Raw genomic sequence first — 21,369 nt, forward strand, 5'->3', positions numbered from 1 at the left:
AAAGCCTAAACCGTTTAAAAGAAAATACTTTAATCAAGACATGCAGTAAACATTTAACAAGTCCATATACAGTCCCTCCTAAATCTTAACATCCAACTTTCTTATTACATCCTGACTTTCTTGAGAGTCTTTTATGGAGCCTTTGAGCTTTGTTACCCTCAAGCTAAAGACCTCATGCAAGTTTATTTCCCTTCTGTCTCTCTCCTCTGTTACCTTCTCACCCCCAGCAGTCACTGTGCCTGTCCCACTTCACGTGCAAGGCCTCTCTTTCACGGACCCCTTACCCACAGACTCTTCCCACCTTGGCATCAGCACGTTCATTTCTCTGCAACGTCCTTCAACTCCTTCCCAAACAAGCACTTGTTCGAAGGCCTCCAGGCTCTTCACCCTTAAGAAAATGCGTCCATCACACCACGCACTCAGTGACACTGAAGGAGCACTAGACATCCAGAAAGCAATAGCATGGGTGGTGAGCATCGCCCCACCATCTCTGTGAGGGTGCCTCTCAGTCTGCCCCTTGTCCATGTATGCAGCCCATGCAGAGGAAGCCCTTCACAGGCTTTACCATTTTCGAGCTTTCTGGAGCCCATCTCGTCGCTGTGAGCTGCCCACCAGCCTCCGAGCCGCTTCCACCACCGGCACAGAGCCGCACTGCTAGAAGCGGCAGACCAGCAATGCTCTGCTCAGGCAGAGCGATCGCAGAAGACGGCTGTGATGCTTTTTCAAGGGTGAAAAAAAAAATCTTAGTTTTGTCAGAACTGGCTGGGAGAACAGGGCTGTCCTTATGACCACATTTGGTTACCTTCAGCCGCAAGATTTCATCAAGCAGGTTAGAAACACACTTCCCAACACATGCAAAACAGTGGCTGCTTTGTCTCCCCTTGGCACAACACCCTCTCTACTGCATGCTAAAGGCACCGTCTGAAACAAGGGAGAAAATGAGCCAAATTGTTCTCAACAGTGCCATCGCTGAGGCTGCAGCCATAAAGCAACAATTAAATTAACTGGACAAAAAAGCATGAGGGATGGCTAGCTCTCAAGCAGGGTCCCAGCACTGCCTGAAGGAGCCTGTGTAGCAGCATTGTGCAGGCACAGGAGATGGAATCACGTGCAGGCAGGAAGGAGCCAAAAACCACGTGAAGACAATACTTGTCTGTTGTCTCCCCCCAAACCACCTCCTCTGCCAATCACTCCGACAACAATATTTTCCTTCTTGCCTGATGTGCCCCTGGTGCCTTTGCTGGTCACTGAATGAGCTGCGCTGAAGGCACAGAGACTGCACCGCTGCTGAGCTCCCCCAGTAAAACCCCAGGATGCCACGGTCTTTCCCGAAGACAGCCAAGAGAGAAACCTCCTAAGGGCAAATCCCTTCAACCACTTCCAAGGCTAGCCCCTTGATCCTGGTCATGATTACTTAAAAGAGTTTCCTGCTCAGATTGCATGTTTATCCCAGCTATACAATTCAACTGTCCATCCTCATCAAGCCTAAATTATTCACAAGTTATGCAACAAGCTAGCCTTGTACTGACATCGTCAGAGCTCTCATAAAAGAGGTAAGGTTTAGTACCCTACTTCCATTACTATTATTCACACTAAAAACGCTTGTTGCTATACAATTCCACATCCAGTCTCAGGTTTTTTTGTGATCAGAACAAGCCCTTGCTAGCAGATATGAAAAATAAGTCTGTGTGCGAAGGAAAGAAATTAAAACAATTTCCTTTATGCAAAGCTCCAGGCTCAGACAATAAGAGGAGACATAGATGCTGGAGAGAAAACAGGCTTACGCACAAAGCCAAAAAGTTGCACAGCTTTTCTACTTCCAATCTCAGTGTGCATTTGATGCCAAGGAAAGCAGTATTTCTGGGGGTGACAGAGCCAGGGGAGGCATTTGCCCATTGCTTGGCCCCTGTTCCTCCCAGGCAGTGTGAAGCCCAAGGATGCCACCACTCCCACCTGGAGGGCAGATCTCCTTCCCAAAGGGGACCGACACATGGGTCCCTCTCTGCATGTGCAGTCCAGACACTGCTGGGCCATAGTTTGGACCTGGGAGATGGAAAAGGCTTCTGAGTCCTGCAGGTTTGATGCAGCTGGAGAGATTCAATGAGAAACTGAAGTTCTAGTTTGAAAGTAAGCTTTAACTTTGAGGGGCGTGGGCAGAAAGCAGACATCTGAGAGAAGAGAGAAAATGAAAGGCTGAAATGACTGAAAGTAGATTTCCTATGTACCAAATGCCACACAGAAGCTACATGAGCAGAAATTTAAGTTGGGAAGGTAAAATACAGTAAAAACGGCAGTTCCAGCATAACACGGATGTTCTTCTAGTACATACGTCATGAGAACCTATAATTACGTGAAGACACTGATGCCCTTACAGGACAGATCCGTTCAGTATACAGCCTCACACCCACACTGACCTACAAGTCCTGTAGATGAACAGTGAAGAGGGATTTATTAACAACCCCCCTTTGATTTTGTACACTGAATGAAACCCAAATGTTAAAACACAAACAAAATACCCCAACAGCTCACGATCACGAACCCAAAAGCTGTCACCACACACACCAGAATGGGAACAGAACAAAGGAGAGGAAGGAAAAGTAATTCCCCTTTGGCATTTCCTTGGGGCTGTTTCACATAGGATCCTTTATTAAAAAGAGATGGCGCTGGAGAAGTAGCTGACAAGAGAAATTCAGAAGCTCCATCCGCCGTTTCTTCGCCTGACAGTGATGGAGGGCTCGGCACTGCTCGGTATGTGACATGATGTAGGCCAAAAGCAAACACACAGATTTGAGAAGCAGAGGGAGCAGGCTGGCAATGGTACTCCAAAATCAATCATACGTTAAAAAATAAAATACAAAATTTAGAAAAATGTGGAGGAGCACGAACAAGCACCACCGCAATTGTCAGCAGCGAGCAGCTGGCAGCCACAAAGCAAGCACCTCGCGCTTCCAGGGGACACAGTCCCACCGGTGACCTTCACCCCTCTATGGGACGAGTCCCACCTCAGGTGGACAGACCCGTCCCCTTACGGACACCTTTCCCCCCACCATGCTAAATTGCGGGCGCCCAGGGCAGCTACGCTCCAGGCTTCAGCACAACCACTACGTGCCTAAAATGAGACAGAATGAATCCAGGCTTTGGTCACTGGTAGCATCAATGGCCAAGGCCAGCGAACAGCTGCTGGAAGACTACAGGTTTCATTACCAACTTTGGCTTTTGAACCCAAATCAACTGGTAGGTGGAAGAAGAAGTTTCTAACACATTGCTAATCCCTCAGCTGTCCGCATTCCCTAAGTCTTCTTGGGCTTTAATTAAGCAAACCCTCCTCATTAAAATGTTGCGAGTGCTGCAGTTTTTCCTTCCAAATATTTAAAACTCTGTCTGCAACACTAACAAAGCCCCGCATTTTGCAAGAAAATGAGTTCTAAGAAAAGCCCTGAAAACAAAATTACTGCATTTTCTTTGTAGCCCACCAATCCACTTACATAAAGTGACATACTTCACTTAGCCCATTACTATGAAGAAAGAGATTTAACGTTTCTTTTCTAAAGTGGCGTACCTCTGTCTGAGGTACACCTGCCAGATGAAACAACATCTAACAGCCATTACATCCCCAAACACCCATGTTTAATGCCCATTGTACATGCTGCTGGTAACCTATGCTCTGTTTTACACCCACAAAAGGAAAACTTCAAATTTTGGGCTACACTACAGCCTCCAAAAAACTCCTTGTAAGCAAGGACTAGTGTGAGATCATGATCTGACTTATTCAAAACAAGGTTTCTTTTGTGAAGCAGCCAAAATATGTAAATTACCCAGGAATAAAAGGAATCGTCCGATCTGTACATGTGTCTTACAAACACAACTGAATGACACAGTGCGAGTGCACAAGTCCTTACAAGTTTTAATTTCAGGTAATCTTTGCCTAAAGGTTAAACACTTTAGCTCCTCTTGTCCAATATTAGTCACCGCTCAACCTCTGTTGGCAATCCGCAACCTTCTCCCCTGCCTTACGCAACGGAAGCACTGCAAATGCAGACTGCCAGGCGCAAGCAGGGGGGGGCCCAAGAGGCTCAAAGGCCCGTTCCTCCCACCAGGCGAGGGGCAGACGGGATGGCAAAGGAAGCTGCAACACCAGCCCACCGTCGTCTGCTTGAGAAACAGGCTGAATATATACCGTCCGCGCAGACGGTGGGTGGCTGGGGCGAGGAGAAGGGAGGAGACCTGACCAAGCCCTACAGGCTTGTCAAATTCCATTTTCAATTTTAAAAATACCCCAGAAAATACCTTCGGTTTCTTTCACTGGCATTGCAAGCAAAGACCTCTTTGAAAGCTGGCAGGAGAAAGCTTGCTCCTCCTCCCTTTGCCACCGTCTCCACCTTCTCTTCTTTCTCTCTCTGGTTTGGTGAGAACTGCTTTTCCCAGCAGCAACAGAGCGGAGGATCAGCATCAGGTCGGTAGCTGTGACAGCCAGCCCTACAAACATCTGCAGAAATACCTGTCCAAGCCCTCAAACCACCTGCTTCTTCCCGGGGAGGAACGGGCTCCTTCTGCAAAGGGCAAACCCAGGCCTGTGACCGATGCCAGACCAAACCCAGGGTTTCTGCTCCTCCACGCTCTTCTGCAGCATTCCCGAAACCTACAACCCAGCTGCAGATCTGGGGGTGAAAAAGCACCACCAAGCTCAGCTACTCTGTGGGAACGAAAGAAAATAAATAGCTAGAAATATATGGGCTGATAGCAGCTTTCCTAGAGCAAAGACCTCTCTTCAACCTGCTTGTTCACGTATGAATGAGATTCACGCTTATAACCCTAAGGGTTTTCAAAGCAGGAAGGAATAAGGATATTATATTTTACCTCTAAAACACACTTGTGCTCAGAAATACAGCTCTTTTTTAAAAAGGAAATCCATTACAGATGATTTACAACTGACTGACAAGATGATGAGGATGACTCTGTAATTATCAGGTCCAATCACTCCAATTACAATTTACCAGCAGACACACAAACTACTTGATGCACAGCTAACATTTTCTTCAGCACACACTAGGTCCTCCCTAAAAGAAGACAGGAGACAGACAACCTCTATCAGTAACAGACAAACGCGGCTGCTGACGAGAGGAATTCAGGGAAGTCTGCGAGGGGCAAATTTCCCTCCCTGTTTGTGCCAAACCCCTCCGGAGGACAGATGACAACCAGGGCTGCGACCGAAAGGCTTCTCCTTTGCATGCAGACAGGAACAGCTGTTAGACAGGTACAAAGGTACGGCCGCGTCTGGGCATGCGTGATAAGTGAGTTCTTTATAAAATCTGTTGCTGAGGTTTTGATTTTCTTTGGTAGATTAATGCTGACTTATGCACAGCATTTAAAATGGCCCTGCGCTGCCAAAGCTCTATAAAGGCTGTGCACTTTAGTGTACAAGTAAGTGCATTTGGCGTTATGCCACTATGTACAAAATCATTTTCATGCAGCTGCCAGCAGAAGGGAACTATATTCTTGGACCAGATGTTTTTGTTGTCGGCGCTGCCAAGCACGCCTGGAAACCTCACAGCTGAGCGGTGCAGGAGTGAATTAACAATGAACAGAGCCACAAGATGCGCGCGTCCATCTATCAGGCGGGGCGTCATGGCCCCCTCTCCACCTTCCCTCCCCCTCTCCAAGCAAGGAAGCTGCCGATAGCCAGCTAATTATTTACCTGCCCGAGAGGAAAAGCCCTTCTGCCTCCATCAGGATAAATAAAAGCAACAAATACTTGCAGAAAATATTACATCCCAGCTGCGTTTACCCTTAGCTGGGCAGGTGACAAAGAGACGACGATTAACAGCCAAGAAAATAGGACTGGAGAAAATAATACTACAGCACATTTGGTTTTGCTGCTGGGCTGTGAACAGGCTTGCACTTATTAAACGGTATTTCACCTCAAAAATCAGAGCCGCTATGGCATCTCACTCTCCAGCTTAAAAACAAACAGCTCAGATCCCAGCACAAGTCTCTCGCTCTTGAGCTGAAACCCTGAGAGCCCTGGCCGGAGTTTGGGGACAGGAGCCCACTTCCCGACACTGGCTCCCGGTGAGGCTCGGCTGCCCTTCGCCCTGCTGGCCCCCGTGCTGCAAAGCAGGGGCTCCCACCAGCCCCCGGCCTTGCCTTGCCTTTCGTGACTGCACTGTGACTAGCAGAGGGGACCCGCAGGGGCTACAGAGGCAGAAATAATAAATCGTCAGACAGCTGCTTAAACCGGTGGATGCGTATGCACAGGAGGCAGAAAGCAGTCCGAACAGCAACAAGGGAGCCAAGCACCGACACCCGGGTGCTGATAAGAAGAAAACGAGGTTTACTCACTCCAAAACTCTCCCTTGACAGGCCCACCCTAAATCAACCACAAAGAGGAACCTTAGAGGCCAGGGCACCTCACCCAAAAAGAAAAAACCCTGCCCCAGGCGGGGAAGAGGTGGAAGCACACCCGCCTCCCCATCCAGGGGCTGCTCTGGGGTCTCTCTTCTCAGACAGGCAGCTCAGACAGGCGCAGCCCGCTCCTGTACCGCAAGCCACTGTTATAAAGCGACACTCAGCAACTTGATGGTAAAATAAACGCACGCCTAATGTGTTTTACTGAAATCCTCCTATACAGGAATAATCTGATCTCCCTCAGAAAGAGCATCACTTCTGTTTCCCCAGCCTCCAGCAGCCACTGCATCTCCTGTGCCAAACGCGGCCCCAGCCTGCCCAGCTACGCTCGCCAGCCAGCATCTGCATGGGAGCTGCGCTCAGCTCTAACGCCCGGAGCAGCGCCTTCCTTAAGGATAAATTCAAAAGTTACATGTTTAAAAAAACCAACCAACCAAACAAACAAAAAAAAACAGATGGCCTCTCTTGTCCAGATAAATAGATGGTCTCCTTCTCAGGGACTTTTCCCTTAAAACAAAAGTAATGCTATCACTACAGGGTCTCAGGGGAAGATGATTCATGAGCAGGAAAAGGCCTGTAGTTCTGTGCTCAGGGTACTCACCCCAACAGATATTACAACTTTTTACTATGCTAGTCCCGTAACATGATGAAGTGACAGTCTGCAAAATCCTCCCTTAATCACACTGATTTGAAACCAAACAAAGAGCAATTAGCCCAGCCAAGGGGGCGGGGTGGGGGGGCGCATTTACCTCCCAAGGAGGAAACCTGGATTGTTTGGAGAGCTTCAAAATTCAGGAGGATCTGCTTTAAGGCACCGGATTTGCTCAGAGCGGAGCTGTGTGACAATGAAGCCAAGCACAAAGGGACAGGCTTGCAGCAACCGTGCCAGCTCCAGCTCCACCACCAAGGCAAGGATCCGCCGGTCGGTCTGGAAACATTACTAAGCAGCATGGAAGCAGCAGAAATCCCACACACAGCAAATCGGACCTCTTCAATAGCTGGAGAGAGGCAGCTAAGTGAAAGACCATGTGTTGTGGAGGTCAGCTTCTGCCAGACTACAGGCATCTGAACAAAGGCCGTCACGGCTGGAGGCTCCTCTCCTGCGGTTTCCTGCAGCCTCGTCCCTCCAACGGGCGCATGGAGAAATCCCAAAGCCCAGTCAAAAAGGAAAGCCTCACAGAAAATGTTGGTTAAATTGGTTAAGCTTGTCTTTGCCAGTTTACTAACAAATGACACTCCACTAGGAAAAGCCTTTAGCTGCGCTCTGGCTGGCATGAATTAAAAATTGAGGGGCAGGGGGTACAGAATAGGAAAAGGAAGAACAGGGAGGCTATCATAAAGATAGCAAAACATAATTTTTTTTTAAAAAAAGGAAGTTCTAAGGTTGTGGGTGCTTTTTTTTTTTGTTTTCTTTTGACAGGTCTCCCCAAATCAGCTCCATCTGTAGTCTCCAAGCATCTGGGGGTTTCTGCCAAAGTGATCAGTAGCAAAGAGCTAGCATTTGTCTTTGAATCACAGCCATTATGTGCTCCAGCGTTCCCACACCACGGAGAGAAATCGGAGGCGCTCGCAATTCTCCCTGGGCTAACGCCGAGCTGCCGATCCAAAGCACAAGGGATGATGGCAGTGCATGTGTGCTGCTGCATATAAAGGCAAGGCACAGTGTAAAAAAAGGACATTGCTGCTTTTCATGACCTATAGAACTTCCTCACTGAAAGCAGGCTTGGCTGAGGGCAACTCTCCAACTCATTGGCAAACCTCTTCAAAGCAAGACATCCAGCTAAGGTTGTCTTTCATACAATACAGTCCTTATTCCCTCACGCCTTTGGTTCGTGAGTAGACGCTTTTCCCCGGGAGCTGTAGCACGTACGGCCATGCAACAGTCACAACCCAGTTTTGGCCACCTCTCCCCAATGCCGCCACCGCGGCGCTGGCCTGGAGAGTGGGCATGTGCCCCTGCGCACCGACAACCTGCACGTCCCGTCCTCTTCCCTTCGGGGAAGTGCAGGACGCTGCAAAACCCTTTATCTGCTGCTAGCTGCCCAGCAGCCCTACCTGCTGGTACACCTAGAGGGCCAGATAAGGCTCTGTTTTACCATTCACCTTATAAAGATGATTAAAAAAGAGAAGGTTAAAAAAAAAAAAAAAAAAAGAATGATAAAAAAGTTCTCTCGATGGAAGATGCAAAAAAACACCAAACACCAGTAAGCTCCTACTAGCATTAACTCAAAGGTCTCTCTTATGTTGCTGTGTATCAGGTTTCAGAAGAAACTTCTGGCTCTTGACATCATGTGGAAGGCAAGCAGGTTTCTCACTCTGAAGCCCTCTAGTGATAGCCAAAAGCACAGCACTCACACAATTACTCGCTTTGAGTGCAACCAGGAGGAAAAATTTAGACAAACCCTTGCGCAAGAGATCACTGCTGGTCAGCCACACCAGGTCAAGATGGCCATGTCTCAAGGATCACATAACAGCTTGTGGAGCCATACTAAGCAGAGCATTTGCAACTGTTTATCCACACTCCAAGTAGCTATGTGTCCCCCAAAGGCTGATGAATATGGGTGTTTTGTGAACAATCACGGATTAGACCCCTAACCTGAAACAGGCATCAATCCATCATGAGTGGTTCTTAATTAAGACCCAGAAAAAAAAAAATGTGGAAAATTCACAAGAATGTAGGCTTGATACTAAGGTTTGGGTTTTTTTTCAATCTCAAACACTCAAACAAATCCAACTTTTTGATCTATACTGTGCCTTAGCAATAGGTACAATCTCTGCTGTCCACTGAATATACAGCTCCTGAATACTTGAGTTTCCATAACTACAGTCATCCCATGCATTATTGACCTGCAGAGAAGACCAGTAGAAGAAACATCTTCATTTTTTTTCTAAGAAAAATTCCTATTAACTGCCAGCCAGTCTTCGCCCCCCTCTGGATCCAGCACTGCCTCAGGGCTGCTACTATGTCAGATCTTTCCTATGAAACTACAACACTCTGCCCAAACGCACTGGTTTGCATTCTTCTGCTTTATCATCCAGCTGTATGAAATTCGCCTATTACGGAACTAGCTATATATTTCTTATATCTCAAAGTGGCAAAATAATTAGATGCATCATATGCAAGAATGTTAAAGTGAGCATTGTTTCCCACAGTAAAGTCTGCTCTAACACCTTATATATCTTAACACCACTTTATTGCCAAAGAAACTGCTGATTTAAATCATACCTAACTAATATCTGGATGAAGAAAGAGCAATACCCAGTGTATTAGCAATGGTACCACACAAGCATACACAGCAAGGGCAGGCTGGGCGTTTGATTTTGGACTTCACTTAAAGCAAACAGATGTCATTCAGAGGTAGATCTACTTTGGCTACCTGGATTAGTCCACTAAAGGGTTGTTTTCTTTTGCCATTCACTAACCAAAGCACCCTTAAACTCAGGATTAACAAGGTTCTTTGCCTGCAAATACAGAGCATGGTCCAAAATGAGGTTCACCTAAGCCAGTCTCCCACGGGTCACCAGACCAGAGGCGGCTGGCATGACACATCCTCAGCACAGGTTTTTTGGCTCCAGCGTTGGAACCGAGCTCCCCACCCAGCGATTTTTTGCTCTGACATTATCCTGAACACTGGAATTCAGAATCACAATAAATGTTATGGAAATGGTCCAAAGCAGAAAGTGAAGTAATTTCTGAGGCAAGCAAGTAGACTAAAAATAGCCTGTTGCACAGTGGAAAGAATCAGAGGGTGGGGGAATCCCTGCAGAAGACCTTTACACTCTGTTCTTTATTCCTAAATCTGCAGGTGTGGAGCACTAGAAACAGCCCCTCAGCGGCCGTCGCAGGTGGCCGAGGAAGATGCCGCCAGGCTGTCGGGAAGGCGTCACAGCCAGCTTTCCTCCCGGGTTCACGCTGCAGAGGGATGGCTGCGGTTCTCCAGGCGATGGCTAAGGGGCTGCGGTTCCCCAGGCAGCCTCACGGCTGGGACCCTGAGGAGATGCTGCTGCTGCTGCGGGCCAGCTCCCGGCCGCAGTCTCTCCCACTCCCTGCTCTTCCTCGACCCCTCTCACCCACCCCATGGCCAGCTTTTGTTGGGGCAAAAACAGTAGAAAGCCAATCTGTATTAAAAAAAAAAAAAAAGAAAAAAAGAAAATACTTCTTTGCCAGTGGAGCTGGCATATGCCGGATAGAGGCTGGTACAAGGGGAGCTGGGAAAAGGGGGGAAGAGAGGCACAGCTGCCCCTGCAGTAGCAGCCAGACATCAAATTGGTTTTGCTGTATTGTAAAAGCACATCTTGAGGGAGAAGTAAATTGAAAATAGGGAAAACCCGTAGACACCTATGTCAGGAGGAAGCACTGCTATCACAACAGGATACCATCTGAACATTTACAAATAGAAAATGCAACTGTTCCTCCTTTCTTTCCTGCAGTGGGAGCAATCCTTTCCTGAATTTACATGCGTGTTTGTTTGTTTGTTTACATTTGTAGGCATGGGAAAGATAATGAGTTTGCATTTACATGCAGAGCCATCCATTTTTACAAGAATAGTGCAAACTCTTAACAATTTGTGTTGCAAATCAAGACTAGGCTAGGTACATTTCCCAAACTCTTTTAACCAGAATTGAGGAGCAGCAGCAATTCCTCAGGGACTTGAATTTGAGCGGAGACTTGTTTGACGGTACAGCCCCCTCTGATCTATAAATCAGTGCAGCTCCATCATTTTATAATTGACTCAAGGCTTTACATTTAAACAACTTGTTGCAAAGTGGTGTCGCAAGAGAGGTAAAAAGAAAAATTCAGAGTGAAAAACGACTGACATACATAGAAACAGATTTGTCTCACAGGCTCAAAGAGAGGAAACACCAATAAATGCTAGAGAAAAGGCTGCTAAGGTAAAATATGCAAGAGACAAATAAAACCCTCCTTAATGGGGCTGCCTTTGCATCACTGTTTCCACAGCAGTGACTGAGGGCTGCCTGGCCGCCCGCAGCCCCGGCCGGGAGGACAGGTTGGCGCAGGGGGAGCCAAGCAGCCAGCCAGCCACCGGGATGCTCGCTCTCCCTGTTGCCTGTGGTCTCTTTGCCCAATTACATTTCCATTCGGTAAAATATTCCACATAAGAAACCAATTTTCAGGAATCACGGACACTCTCCTTTCTTGCTCTCGCACGCAGAGCCAAGGTGCTTTGCCAGGCCGGTAACAGCTATCTGAAGGTCCGTGGGCTGCTGCATTTACACTAGGATTTCCACTTACTCTTCCACCAACTCTAGAAGCAAGCACTAAAATTCAGTTCAGGAAGAAGGAGCTACAGCGGAAAATATCCCTGCTCTAGTGAAACACTGCAAAAACACCTCATACATCAACCGACATGCAAAAAACCTGAAAGTTCATTTCTGGAACTGACCTCTCTACTAGGCAGAGAGGCACTTGTGAAGGCCCCCATCATCCTGCAGAACCAGGTGCAAAAGAAAGGAGGCTGTTGAACGCTCAGCACGCCTCTTGCACCAGTGATGGGCTGGGTAAAGAAACTACCGTTTTGCCTGGTGAACATGAGGCAAAACACAACAGCAATGGAACAGACAGGAACAGTAGCGGCTTCTGCGGCTAACTCGCTCACTTCTCGCAGACACCCCTTTCGGATCAAAACATTCGAGAGATAAAGCTTGACATGAAAAAAACACCAAGGAATCATCAGAATAAAAAGATGCCTCCTTGGCCAGACTCCCATAGGTCTATTCCTGCTTGAAGCAGGGTCTTACTAAGAGAGATGGCAAGGACAGACATGAAAGCAAAACTGAACCGTGCATTTATTATGAAGCACCAATTTTTGCAATTTAATGACAACACCTTTGCACTTTTATTTAGCAGTAGAAAATGTTCTCTGCCAGAGAGGCTACACAAAGCACACTCAGTGGGCTTTAATCCCTTTCAAATTAAACCTATCTAGAGGAATGTACACAGGCCCCTTGTTGGAAAGGACTTGAGACGTTTCTAGGCTCAGGAGACAAACAGCATCTTCTCCTACATTGATCAACTGAACTAGTTTGCGCAGCATCTTCATGGCTCTTTTATCACTTAGCTCAGCCGTGTGCTTCCCATTGCATATATAAGAGACTGGGCATAGGGGGAGAAGAACCCTTTTCTGTTAGGCACAAGGGGAGCGTTCATCATGGTTACAAGTCAGCTTAGAGTACAATGAATTCCCAGGTCCTTGCGCATTAGCACTTGCTGCCATAATCTCTAGTTTTAGGAGCCGGGCTTTAAGACTGTATTTTAGCCAACAACTCCCTACACAATCACTCAAACCGCGCCTTGCAAAAGCAGCACTGTCGAGGGACTTATAGCAAACGTTTTTGTCTCGTAAAATGTTGGAGATTAACATTGCTATTTTATATGTATATATACATATGCATGTGTTAAGAAAGAGAAAGAGGGGGAGAGAGATCATGCAGGATAATCTCAAACGTACGATACTATTCGTGGACCCGTAAACTAAAGAAAGAACCAGGGGGAGATTTTAAAATGCTTAAAAGTAGTTTGCACGCACTACCCTCCAGACGTTCCTCCAGCTGCAGCACTCACTTGAAAGCCAAGCACCAGAACCTTTTCTTTTTAAAAAAATAAAGTAATCTACCTCCTCCTCCTGATTTACTACAAAACAGTGGCCAACTGACTGATAACGGACAGTGGCTGAGGTCTGCCTACCATTCCCAAAGCAGAGGCTATAAATTTCAGCCTCTCTCTTCTCCGCACAGCCTGCCAGTTTTCACGTAACTTGTCGGGACTTCGTAGCTTTGGAATTTCTCCTCCTCATTAAACGTGGCCAAAGTTGGCCAGCAGATCCAAAAGGTATTTGGTGGAAAAGAAGGCAGGACACACGCACTATCACTGAGAAGCCTCATTTCCTTAGGAAGTCAAGATAAAAATATGGAATGTCGCAGCAAAAACAGGAGGAGCCCACAGGCAGGTGCGGTTTATGAAACTACAATTAAACACAGTCAAGAAAGGTTACATTTCAAGCAGATATATCCCCTTTAATATAAACAACAAATTAATTCTCCTGTCTTTGATCCTAATGCCCAAACTAGATTTTAAAGTGCACCTCTGAAAGACAGCAGCTCGCACTGGACCTGGGATCTCTTGCTTGCCTATTCAGGCAGGAGGAACACGCCGCAGACCTGGGTTCAGCCTAGCTACTTGCTAAAATGAAAGCACAATGCTCTGTCACAACCCTCGTTGGTTTTTCTCTGCCCAAACTGGCAAGAGCACACATGCTCTAACACTGTATTGACAGGGTTGCCTTGTTTTCCTTGAGTAGACAATATGTCTGATTCACTGGGGGTAAATTGAGCTGTGCTGTGTGTCTGACAGAAATGATACAAACTGCAGCCCCATACTTTTTGCTATTATCTGCACACAAAACATTTCTGTTTCCCATCAGAACTCGAATCTCCTCCGACAGCTCGAACAAACAGAGCTCAGCGCTCGGGAAGGCAGCGGCGAAACGCCCGTGTCAAGGCTCGGAAGAAACGCTCCATCACTAGAACTTGTGCAGGCTATTATTGCTCAAATTCACGTCAGTGCAGGTATGACCGGTAGGTTAAATATCACGATTGTGAAAGAATCCACATGGAACCCATACTGAGACTTCACCGCTGCTAGTATTAGGGTTCAGATTTCCCTAACATAGATAGATGCTAGCAGTCATGCATATACATATGAAATCACATTGTCATTAGGGACTTCCTTGTCAATGCTAACAGCAGGCCTCCAGATGACTGCAGGTACTGAGCCTAAGGACTGAAGAAAAACAGGCAGAGGATTACAGTTAAATGCGTGACTATTGCCTACTTGGACTGATAAACAGTGCCTGAAAGCTGGAATTCAAGCACCTGTCCTACTCATTACGATGGTAACCGACGTCAGTAGCTTACCTAGATGACTTATCCTTTCCTTCTGAGTGTGTCAATGCAGTTGCACCATCAGACCAAAGGAAAGAAATTTTTAAAGAAAAAGTCCAGACTTGTCCAAAGAGCTCAAGACTTGCAGAAAAATCTTCTTAGTGCGCAATCCTGCCCTTCCACCAATGGAAGTCAGCTGTAGCCTTCTAGTTTCCATTATGCTCCAGTAGGAAACATGTGCTCTCACATACTGACAAGCAGTAACAGATCTCGGTGCCACAGCTGAGGAGTATATCCTGAGCATCAGCTGTTGTGCTACAGCAGGGCGTCACCTGGTTCTCTTACAGCCAGGTAGGCAAAATTTTAAAGCTGTCTCCCTAAAACAGGGAGATTCTTCTGCGCTCCAAACTACAGCAAAGTTCCCTTTATGTGGGCATAAATCCAGTTTGTGTGATCTAAACTACACTGCGATTTACAGAGCACTGGCAAAACATTTTCTGCTAGATAAGACAAAAACCTTGCACATCAGACCTGTCATAAGCATACAGATGAGAAGGCAGAGGCAACACAGCTTTCTTTGCACTTTCTTAACACAGTGATCCACGATCAACCTTGACTATGAAGCCATCTCCTGGCCTCAGCTGAAAGCCATGCAACAGGAATACTTCTAAACGAGCACCATGAAGCCTTCACACTCAAAGCTCTTTTGCTGTTGACAGATAATAGATGCTGGTGAGGCAGCAATGGTGCCCTCAAGGATCGTCATGGCAAAAGGAAAACATCTGTTTCTTCCAGCCTTGAAACAGTCAGGCTCCAAAACAAGCATGTTAAAATATATAGAGCGATATACCCGCAAGGACAACTGACAATAGGCTGTGCATGCAAACAGTCTTCCGCTCAGGTGGAAATCTTGCACTAAGAAGAAACCGTATGCTGAAAAAAGCAGATAGAGAAACAAGGACATATGAATGTTTTACACCTCTTTTTCTCTCTCTCTCTCTCTCTCTCCCCCCCCCCCCCCCCCCCCGCCAATTTTTCCCCCAACCACACAGTATCAGTGTCATGTCGCTCTTTGCTGGGACACAGCAACGCAGAGCCTTCATGCTCAGCACCAGCTCTCTCCAGTCAATCCATGTTGCATATCATTTCCCAAGCTGCTTGATAACAGCCACGGCTTTCTGCCCTGACCTCAAACCGCATGTGGAGCTCCCTATTCAACCTCCCTCTTGCAGCTGCATCAAACCTGACATCCTCCCCTTCCCAAATAAGCTTCTCCATCCCGACAGTCTTGCTAACCACCCCAGGACTCAGATGAAGAGAGTGAAAGTTTGCCCTTTATCCAAACTGGTGCCAGCACTGCTCCAGGAGAGTTTCTTGGATCACATCCAAAAATCTCAGAGCTGACTCAGGCCGGGTGTTGGATGTATTTGCCTTGCTGGGAGATAAAGTCACTGCTCCGTGTATGACTGTAAGGACAAAAGGCTCTCCAGAGTTAAATGTCGCTCTACTCTGTTAGGATGATGAGCTGGCAGGCTAAGCACTGCTCTGCCACCCAAGGACAGGGGTGTTGCAACGTGTCTGACACCGTGAGCCCCCCTGCAAGGCGCTGGGCATAGCTCTCACCCTGAAGACGGACAGGACCACCTCTGCCCGACTGAAACAGAGGCCTTGCAGAAAAACGGGTAGCACGGAGCTGATGGGGGCTGCAGCAGACATCAGCCAGCACCACAGGGCTGAGCCTCCCAGCATCAGGGCCGTGGTAAAGCAGGGGGAAGAACTGTGCCAAGCTGCTGGGTGAAGGCATGCAGCAGAGGTAGGTGCAGGACCTCAAATTAAGGAGGGAAACAGTCAATTATACAAATGCTCTGCAGCTCAAAAAAGGCTTCCCCGCTGGCTTCAAGACTATTGTACCTCTTTTTGACCTCCTCCCAAACCAGATGTTAGAACTCAAAAGACCACTCTGTCCAGCTCTGTTTTCCTCTGAACTGTAACAGAAAGTTCCCAGCTGCGCCCCCCCCCCCCCCCCCCCCGCCTTTTTCCCACTCTTTTTTTTTTTGACCTAATTCCTGGAACACATAAGAGGTTAATCAGCTTCAGGAGAGACTGGACAGCAGGGCTGTCCACACTGTAAATACCTTTCCTATTTATTCCTTTTCCACAGAATGATTCTTTGCTTTGCCAGGTAACTCTTTAACCAAAGACTACAAAATTTTGTACAGACTAGTAGTAAGCAACCTCACGTCTGAGGGACAAGCAAGCAGGCTGCCAGTACTCCCCATGGAAACAATCTGAATTTTTGGGTCCCTGATCCATTTTCCCCAATTCACATCAAGAGGAAGGGACATGGCAAAGGCTTTTGGTAACTCTACTGGCTTCAGGTTTGCTTTGGTTAACTTTGCAGCAAGTACAGCCATGGACTGGTATAGAAGTACTTTATCAGGCAGCTGCACTAAGCCAGGTAAAGCCATGTCTCCACACTAAAAGGCCAGCCCATATTCAGCTTCTCCAGACTGGCTTGACGCAGTTCTGTTGCACAGTGCCGTGAGGACCTGCGTTTCCCAGTCTTCTAAAGTGAGGCATCAACTTCTTAATTTTTTTGCCTCCAAACAGACCAAAATCCACAGACCGTCTTTGGGTTTTCATGAAAAAAAAATGCACATAAAAGTTAGGGCAAACTTTTGGTGTTTATTATTTTTTCTTTTCCCCTCATTTTGTCTGCCTGCATGTGTGGGAACACACACACATTTTTATTTATCTGCAGTCTTTCTGCAGACTGCTTTTGGTATGTCTTACAGACGATGGATAGATCATCCACATGATCGCAGTTTATAACACCACGTAGGCCATAAGATATAGACTCACAAGAACCAAAGTGACTTGCCTACTGCAACAGAAAAAAGCAGTCAGCAGAATCGGGAAGATGGCAATGAATAATTCGGGTAACCTTTCCTGTCTAGGTACGGGAGGTGTGCCACGTTTCTCTGCAGGCCTGGAGGTTTTGGTTTGGGGTTGTTAATTTTTCTGCAGAGCACGTACAGAAAGGGCAAGACAGGCAAGCACTAAAAGCAATCCAGCTTCTTTCATAAATCAGCAGGATACAGTATCCAGTTGTTTACTTAGCATAATTTTACACAGACTAGACTGGACAAGTCATGAAACACTGGGCACAAGAGCTGAGAAATGCTGCTATTAAAAAGGCATGCGGAAAACTTTCCCAAGGGATGCCAAGAGTGTGTGTGGGAAGAGGTAGGAGGAAGAAGCAGCAGCGTCAGGGGTTATAACAAACAGAAAAAAAGCGATTGTGTTTTTCCCTCAAAATCAGTTACTAAACCTTTCAAAGAGAAAAGCATCGCTGGAAGGGGAACACAGGAGTGACGTGGGAAACAACCGTGCAGCTGCAAAGAAAGCCTCCAAAAGAGTTAAGCAAAGTCAAGCCGTCTGTTTAGGGTGTAATGCAAGTTAACAGCTTAGATGCAGGCAGATTTGCCAAGGAAGCTTTGCTAAGGTTTTAAATGTTATTTGCTTCACAAGAAAATGGATTCTTCTAACTAAACAGCGACTGCCAAATCTTACAGTGTACTTGTGTTGCATCTGATAACATCAGTCACGGCTCACTTGGTATGCTACAGTGCCGCACACCAGTACGCAGCAAGGAGCTCACGGGAACCTCACAGCATGGTTAGTGAGTGGAAGGGGTCAACAGGGACTGAACACTGTCTTCTCCAAAACAACACCCCAAAAGGAGCAGAGACCCTACAATGAAAAGATTAAAGACAGACTACAGGAATCTCCCAAATAATGTGTCGTTCCCCCCCAACACGCATGCAGCCTGAGAGTCATCCTAAATATGTACATTTTGGAAAATAACTTCTAAAGCGTGTATACGCTGATAGCTCGTATTGTTCCCCTTTTACAGTCATTGGGCTCATTCCAACAACAGATTAGCTTTCAATTGATGAGGACTGGTGGTTTTTTGGTTTTATTTGGTCTGTGCTCCAGTGAAATTTTTTTCACCCTACATGTGCTCTAGCTTCACCCTCAGAAAGTGAAAACAGGACCTGTATATGCACCGTTCTGCAGGAAGACTTACAGCACTTCAGATCTTACAGATGCTTTAGTGCTTGCTTTAGAGCTGTAGATCTAAAGATCTGTAACAATCCATACAATCTTCTAAGTCTTTTCTTAATTTGTTTAGACAGGAGGAAAGTGGAAGAGACAGGAAAGTTTTATGCACATCAACACCCCCCCAACGTTTCAGGCAGCAGTACTAACTAGTCATAATATATTCAAAGATCAAGCTGATATCTTCAGCCCACCTCCTCTTTTCTCATCCTTACCACCATTCTTTTCAAAATTAAAATCTGAAGAGAAAACCACAAGAAAAGCTGAGAAGGATGAAGAGCACTTCCACAGTGCCATGCACATTACAGAGCTGTAATGTTTCTTCCAACGTCTCTAGTCAGAGGTTACACTACCTCGTTTTCTTCGTGCCAACCAAAACTTTTTAAGGAAAGCCTTCACTCTGACTTTGACAACCCTCCCATTCGGGTGATCAAAGCTTTACTGCCCAGAACTGATATAACCTCGCCGATCCTGAGCAATATGTGAACTGCAGAATTGGGGCCTTGAAAACTGAAAATTTGGGGTGTGCCCACAGAGCGTGCCAACACATTAGGCTTTCTAATTTGTTAAGCATTTGGCAAAGCAGGCACTGGATCAGAGGTATCCCAGAAGAAAGTCAGTCTTGTGTCTGTTCTCAATGCAGGTTAGACAAAACAATCAGATTATCAGCCTCCACAGCACTGCTTGTATTTAAGCAGAAAGGCATAACGCTGCCAGTAAAGCATGCACAGAGGCACAAATCACCTAGAGCTTCAGTAGCCACTCATCAAAAAAAAAAAAAATCACAGTTTCAGTTTTGTGAAGTTTCCGCTCAAGGCCCTTTCCCCATGGGCATGGACACAGTTAGTGTTACCATTAGCCTACAAGAGCAGTTCATCTAACCGTAGCCCTGGAAGCAGGCAGAGAAGGTAAATTTGACCTGTGGTTCCTTCAGCATTTCTTTCGGGGCAGTGCTGAGGGTGGCAGTCACTACCCCCTCTGTCCCCACGTGCTCTCCTCCCACCCTCCCCGTAAGCTGTGGTGAGCTGGAGCCAGGATGGAGCTGCACGGTCCGCCAGCAAAAGGAGGCGTTCCTGAAACCATCCCTCGAGGAACTGAAGCCATGGCTTGATGATATGGCCATCTCTGGCAGCAACATCAATTTGAGCTACTGTCCCTTCTCCCCCACGGCCATTGGCAGCTCTTTTCCAATCTCATGCCACCTTCTTCATAGCAACAGCACAACTGTTCATAATGTCATGTGCTAAACTAGATCAACGAACCAATCCAGGTTATAAATAACCAGGGGAAAGGGAGGAATGAGGGTATTTTTAACCTGGAACCGGGTCCTGTTCACTGATCCAGGTCACCATCTGGCCCTGGGGCAGTTGTGCCGGCACAAGTGTTGGGAGACAGGCGAGGAACCAGCAAGCAAGAGTGGACAGGAATATCCTACAGCCACATCTGTCACTGAGAAAATGGTACATGCAACGGTATCACCCATGCCTGGTGTTAGCAACAGTATCATCCACGCATGGTGTTAAAAAGTGGAGCTGACTTAGCACGACTTGGAAGAATTTACACCACATTTTTAGCCTCCGCAGGCTCATTACTTTGAAGCAAAAACACATGAGCTCCACTGGTAGGAATGACAACACTTTTAAGCTGCATGGGGCTAACATCTCCAAACTCCTCCCTCTGACTGCCCCTTCATCCCCTAAAAAAGCATGAGCTTGTGAGATAAAAGATAGACAGTGCCAATATATAACTAGCTTTTCAAAACCAGCCAAAAATTACAGAAAGTTTCAAAATATAAGCCATCTCCCGCAACATGAGCTCAGCCATACTACAGACAGCACTTTTCAATTGTTTTCCTTTTGCTGTGCAACCTCTCCATTACAACTGTTTGTGATTAATATATGCTATTAAAAACAGAGGGAGTGTGCAGTACAGCCAATCTTAATGTTATGGAAGAAGCCTTCGTCGTGCACAGTCCAGCAAGCTGCCCTGTGTAAAACTGCTGCACAAATGGAAACGTTTGCTGTGCAAAGAACATTCACTGTATGTCAATGCACCTTCGTTCTTCTCTGGTTTGTCTGCTTGTTAACTGCAGCAAAATAGCATGGCCTCCTCATGAAGGCAGCCTTTGAAAATCTCCAGCTGAAAATTGATTTTTATCAGGCCATCTTCCAAAGCAAGAATGGTGAGCTAGCTCTTGGCAGACACAACAGCTTCAGCCAGAGAGCGGCAGTCACACTGCCCATCGATCACAAGGAGATTTAGAGATATGACTGAAGTCCTATCAGTTGACCTAATCCTGCCTTCTTGTTTTCCTCCCTCTCCTGCCTGTTTACCATTACACCCCAGCCACTCTCCTGGGAGCTTGCGTTGAAGGCCATTTTTACTTGTTGGCACCTATACACACACCAAAATATAAAACATTTTGCAGCAACACACTTGTAGGAGTTTTCCTTAATATAACCAGCTTGCCAAAGACCCCTTGCTTTGTACAATGTACACGTGTTAACGTAATTTTTCCCCTAATACCTATATAAGATTGAGGAGTTCAGAAAAATAAGACGCTTGGTTTGAAGAGGCGCAACCTCTCTTCAGAAGTACCATATCAGTCAAGGATCTCATTCGATTTTAAATCTGAAGCTGTTGTGTTAATTTGCAGATGTAACTCTAAAACACAAATGGAATCAACAGGGAAAAACCCATGCTTTTCCTGATCTGTTTTGAAGACTTAATTTAAACTGATTGCTTTTTGAACAGCATAAACTGCAAGACATCTAAGGATTCAAATATGGGCATATATTTTTTATTTCTTTGGCTGGGTTAATTTCCCATCTTTCCCATCTAAAGCTCCACAGTAAATCCCCCTGGGTCAGTTACAACTACTACTTTACACTGCTGAATTCTGCCAGCAATCTGCTCATCGTTCCTGCAGATGTTTCTGCT

At 46.5% G+C, this 21,369-nt stretch overlaps 1 protein-coding gene across 5 annotated transcripts in view; it reads right to left on the reverse strand.

Moving 5' to 3' along the window:
• Positions 1-21,369, reverse strand: part of MAP4K4 (mitogen-activated protein kinase kinase kinase kinase 4) — a 163,154-nt gene that overhangs the window by 64,033 nt on the left and 77,752 nt on the right. The gene's annotated exons all lie outside the window — the stretch shown is intronic.

The sequence above is a fragment of the Platalea leucorodia genome (assembly GCF_965183815.1).
Source record: "Platalea leucorodia genome assembly, chromosome: 2".
In the NCBI taxonomy this organism is placed as follows: Eukaryota; Metazoa; Chordata; class Aves; order Pelecaniformes; family Threskiornithidae; genus Platalea; species Platalea leucorodia.